Source organism: Hyaena hyaena, unplaced genomic scaffold, assembly GCF_003009895.1.
Source record: "Hyaena hyaena isolate Hyena2069 unplaced genomic scaffold, ASM300989v1 scaffold_326, whole genome shotgun sequence".
NCBI lineage: Eukaryota > Metazoa > Chordata > Mammalia > Carnivora > Hyaenidae > Hyaena > Hyaena hyaena.
The window spans coordinates 1,829,049-1,835,048 of NW_024080959.1; positions in this window are offsets into that span (position 1 = coordinate 1,829,049).

A 6,000-nucleotide genomic window follows, 5' to 3' on the forward strand; every position below is an offset into this window, starting at 1 on the left:
CATCATCTCTCCATGATGAAGGTGGCTGGGAAGCTGCCGCAGGTGTTCAGGGCCCTAGAGTTTCTGGAGGATACATTTTCAGCAACATGCAGTCAGGAGCCAGGAACAGAAGGACCACAGACAAAGTTGCACTTCACTTTCTTTATAAAATTTTACACTGTTAATCCTTAAACATAATTCTGGTATTAAAATGTATTGGTTTGAATCTACATTAGCATCCTCTGGGATTTAGAAGCAATTACATTTAAAAATGGAATTGTGGTCCACCCATAAATAGGAATGATCTTTAAAGCAAATCAAACAAAGGCTCTAATTACAAATCCATTTAATTTACAGACAGAGAGAATTAACCTTTGGTTCATTGGTAAATAAATATGCAGAGAAACAATAATCTACAGTTTAATAACATGAACAAAGTATTTCTTATAAGCTTCAAGACTGATGTTTGATCATAGTTGCCATATTTCCATATCATTTCACCTTTTGAATTTTAAAAGGTTTGAGAAGAAATTAGTATGCGGGGAGAAAAGAATGAGTTCTAAGTTAGATTCCGGTTACTCTTCCTCATTTATTATGTCGAGATTATTATCTCATAGGAGGCTGAATGGTATAAAAACTGAATTTAAAAAAGTTTCTTTCACACTGCTTTTATTTTATTAAATGTTCTCGTCATGTAGAGTGTCCTGGAATTAGGAATAATTTAATTTGGAGTCTCCACCAATCTTTCCCACTCCATATAACTTGAAAAACTGCCCTGAGTTTGTAAATCTCCAAGGTAAATTCATATCAGTAATTTTGTTACACTCAGTAAGATAGTTAAATAAAATTTCTCTCTTTTAGGATCAATTTGTAGAAAATAGAGATTCACCAAATGAGGGTTTTGAGACATGGATATAGAAAGTCAATGTACTGGGGCACATGGGTGGCTTGGTTAGTTAAGTGTCTGACTTTGGCTCAGGTTATGATCTCATGTTTCATGGGTTCAAGCCCCGTGTCAGGCTCTGTGCTGAAGCTCAGAGCCTAAAGCCTGCTTCAGATTTTGTGTCTCCCCCTCTCTGTGTCCCTCTGCCATTTGCACACAGACATGCAAGTGATCTCTCTCTCTCTCTCAAAAAGAAATGAACATTAAAAATGTTTTAAAAGCTTCTGCACAGCAAAGGAAACAACCCAGAAAATTAATAGGCAACCAACGGAATGGGAAAAGATAGTTGCAAATGACATATCAGATAAAGGGTTAATATCCAGAATCTATAAGGAACTCACCAAACTCTACGCCCGAAAAACAAACAACCCAGTGAAGAAATGGGCAGAAGACATGAACAGACACTTCTCCAAAGAGGACATCCAGATGGCCAACAGACACATGAAACGATGCTCAGCATCCCTCCTCATCAGGGAAATACAAATCAAAACCACACTGAGATACCACCTCACGCCAGTCAGAGTGGCTAAAATGAGCAAATCAGAGAACTCTAGATGCTGGCGAGGATGTGGAGAAACGGGCACCCTCCTGCACTGTTGGTGGGAATGTAAACTGGTACAGCCCCTCTGGAAAACAGTGTGGAGGTTCCTCAGGAAACTAACAATAGAACTCCCTTATGACCCAGCAATAGCACTGCTAGGAATTTACCCAAGGGATATAGAAATGCTGAGGCATAGGAGCACATGTACCCCAATGTTCATAGCAGCACTCTCCACAATAGCTAAAACATGGAAAGAGCCTAAGTGTCCATCAACAGATGAATGGATCAAGAAGATGTGGTTTATCTATACCATGGAATACTACATGTCAATGAGAAACAATGAAATCTGGCCATGTGTAGCAACATGGATGGACCTTGAGGGTGTTATGCTGAGCGAAATAAGTCAGGCAGAGAAGGACAAATACCATATGTTTGCACGTATAGGAGGATTAGGAGGAACTTGACGGAGGACCAAGGGGGAGAAGAAGGGCGGAAATGGTGGGGGAAAGGGAGAGAGGCAAACCATGAGAGACTCTTGAATGCTGACAAAAACTGAGGACTGATGGATGTGGGGGGGAGGGGGGATGGGCATGAAGGAGGGCACTTTGGGGATGAGCACTGAGTGTTATGTAGAAACTAATTTGACAATAAACTATTTGTAAAAAAAAAAAAATGTTTTAAAAATTCAATGTACTGTAAAATTTGGCTTCTACACTTTACTAAAGTCATTCCCTTTATTCCTACACTAAATATTGTACTATAGTTAGGTTGGACTGAATAAGCTGAAGTTAACAAGCAAGTTATGATCCCTTTTACTAGCTAATAACTTACTTAATAATGGGAATGCATGTTTGATCAAAGAAAATTAAAAGAAAAACTATTTCTTGTTCATATCATGAAACAGCAATGACAGCAAAAAAGTGGTATAGATGTAAACTCAAGCTACTTTCTTTTACTGAATATTTTCGCTACATCCATAAGGAATGAGTACATAAATACAGTCTTATAGATTGATAGATTCTGTTTACAGCTGTCCACAAAAATTCATCTTGGCTTTGTTACATCTGTTAGTGAGGCAGAAATGCTATCAGCCATCTTTTCCATGAGTGTCAGAGTTTCTCTTAAACTTTGGAAATGATTTTTGCAGGAGTCCAAAGAGTTTGTTATTTTGCTGTGTAATAAAATCATCACCATTTCACTGTCTCTGTACATTTAGTGAGCTCAGCTGGAGGGTTCTTCTCCTCTATATGATCTTGGCTAGGGCTGTCGTTATCTGGAGACTTGACTGAGCTGGAACATCCAATATGGCTCACTGATGACAGATATCTTGGTGGTGATGGTTGGAAGGCTGATGTCAGCTGGAATATTCAGATGACTCTGTATCTCTCTCTCTTTCCAGGTAGTCTCAAAACCTCTCTTTCTCCATGTGTGTGGATTTTCCACATGTGGGCTCTTTATGTGGCTGCTCCAATAGGATCACTAGACCTAGTGGCTCAGAGATCCTAAAAGTACAAAAGCAACTGCCTAGTGTTCCTAAGGCTTAAATCTAGAACTGGTACAATATTCAGCTGCATTTATTGGTTAAAATGAGTCACAGAAACAGCTCATTTTTAATGTGGGAGGGGACAACACAAAGGTAGAAATATAAGGAGGTGTGAGTCATTGGAATTGTTATTAGAGACTAGTTACCACATTCATTCATATGTATATGTATATACACACATATATACATTCATATATAAACATACATACATATATATATGAGTGAATGTGGTAACTAGTCCTAATAATGTATATATATAAATGTATGTGTATGTTTATCATATATATATGATCATAAAGGTGTATGTATATGTGTATATATATTGAATTTATATATGTATATTCAATGTACTTTAAAATTTGTGTGTACACATACACACTCAAATATTTATGATCATAACATGTTTATTGTAGGCCACTGATCCTGACTTAGTGAATTCATTCAGCCTGGCTAAGTTGCTAAGCCGTCCACATGAAATAGGTCATAGTATGGCCAAAGATTTTAACCATGTATCAATCAGGGTGCAGGCAGAAAATCAGATTTACCAAAAGTAGTGTGGGCTGAATTGTGTCCCCTCAAATTCATATATTCAAGCCTCTATACCTCAGATTATAACTGTATTTGGAGATGGGGCTTTTAAAGAGAAGATTAAGTTAAAATGAGACTATTATGATGGGTCTAAATCCAATGTGGCTGGTGTCCTTTTTTTTTTAATTTTTTTTTAACGTTTATATATTTTTGAGACAGAGAGAGAGAGCACGATCTGGGGAGGGGCAGAGAGAGAGGGAGACAGAATCTGAAACAGGCTCCTGGCTCTGAGCTGGCTGTCAGCACAGCCTGAGCCGAAGTCAAACGCTTAACCGACTGAGCCACACGGGCGCCCCTGGTGTCCTTTTAAGAAGAGAAAATGTGGACACACAAGAGAGACACTAGGAATGCACATACATGGAGAAAAGACCACGTAAAGAGGCAGCAAGAGGGCAGCCATCTGCAAGCTAAGGCTAGAACCTCAGGAGGAAACCAGTCCTGCTGGTACCTTGATCTTGGACTTCCAGCCTCCGGAACACTGAGAAAATAATTGTTGTTTAAGTCATCCAGTCTTTGATATTCTGTTATGGCAATCTTAGCAAACTAACAGAAGTATTAATGGAGCAAGAAGTTTTCCATAGAAATTGAACTTACATGGGGCATCTGGATGGCTCAGTCAGTTAAACATCTGAATCTTGATTTCAGCTCAAGTCATTATATAAAAGTCATGACATGGAGCCCTGTGTCAGGCTTAAGATTCTCTGGATCCTACTTAAGATTCTCTCTTTCCCTCTTCCTCTTCTTCCCCTGCTCATGCATGCTCATTCATGCTCTTTCTCTCTCTCTCCCTCTCTAAAAGAAAAAAGAAAAAGAAATTACAACTTACACACATGTGAGAGAGGTAGAGAAGTGAAGGGCTGGAAGAGAAGAGTCAAAGGATCAGAAAAAGTCACTAATCACAATAGTTTGGAACAGAGGTTCTCAAAGTGATATCTGGGGACACATGGGACACATTGGTAGCTTGGGAGTAAAGACTCCTCCAGGAAGTCTACAAGGTGAACAATATTTTAATAACAATTTTAAGATATATTTCCCTTTTTCTCCTTTAATCTTTCATGAGTGTATGGTGGGGAAATTGAGAGGTTACATTACTTGAAATGACACATTGAGATGGAATGTGTGTGTGTGTGTATTTTGTGTTTTAACATTTCTCGGTTTTAATTTATAACACTGAGTGATACAACCCACATTTACTAAAGCTCTTTGGGGTCATCAGTACTTTTTAAGAATATAAAGGGATGCAAAGGCTTAACAGTTTGGAATTTCAGACCTGAAGCTTTGGTGAAAATATGCACGTTGAAGTTTGTAGGTCAATCCCAAAAGCTGTGTGTCTGATCAGTGGAATGGAATTGCAAAATGGGAGCTCATGGAGAAGTCTGTGGAAGTTGCTACTTCAATGGGGACCATAGTCAGACTTTTGGTGAGTGGCTTGGAACCCCCAGAAATGGGCAGGACAGGAATCAGGAAGACCAGCAGGAATTTGGAGCTCTCTAGGCATTTCTAAATCTGTCACTATGTCTGACTGCCCTGGCTTATTGAAAGTTATGGCTTCTACTTCACTTCTGCCTATCAAAATTTTTATAAATTTCTGTCCTAGTCAACTTTAATCCAGATCATACTTAGTTCCAAGTCATGGACAGGAGAATAAATATACTAATCATACAAAATGAAGCTTAGCATAATCTATTTCTTTTTCAATTTATCATTCCATATACTTTTTTAAAATCAAATTTAACTTCCAGTAAAAATGATAGGAAAATCATGCTTCTGTTTAGCATGATGAAACTATTCCTTGTATAAAGTAAAACACGCTAATCTTGTCCTCAAAAAAATAAAACCAAAGTCCCATGTGCCATTTTATTCTTCTTTTGGGGGATGTTTATTCTTCTAGCTGCATCATATTTTCCATTTGATAATTTATAATTAAATCATGATATATGGGGCAAATCATTTTCAATTCCTTAAGTTGGGGAGGAGGTAAATGGCATAAGGGAAAGTTGATTCATATCTATTTGAAAGTATTCATATCGAAGTAAGGAAGAAATATTGATAACTGTTACATTTCTAGTGTCTGTAATTGATAATATGGGCAAAGCTGGTATTTAAAAGTTCCCTCTTCTCCTCCTCATTCCCTATTCTCTTTACCCTTAGCAAATACTTGAGCTAGTCAAGGTTCCCTATGATCCATTGTGTTAACCCAAAGGGTTTCTGATATCAATAGTCTTGCCTGTATTGGGTTGTCATACTGGTCCATGAACTTTTACCACAGAATGTGAGATGCTAAATGGCACCACTGAGCTTTGTAGATTCCTGGCATATTCTTCCCTGCCCATACGGTATAAGTAGAAATCCAGTTTCCCCTTCATAATCAGAATCAACCACAGTCAATGCTGTAACTCCTTCTTT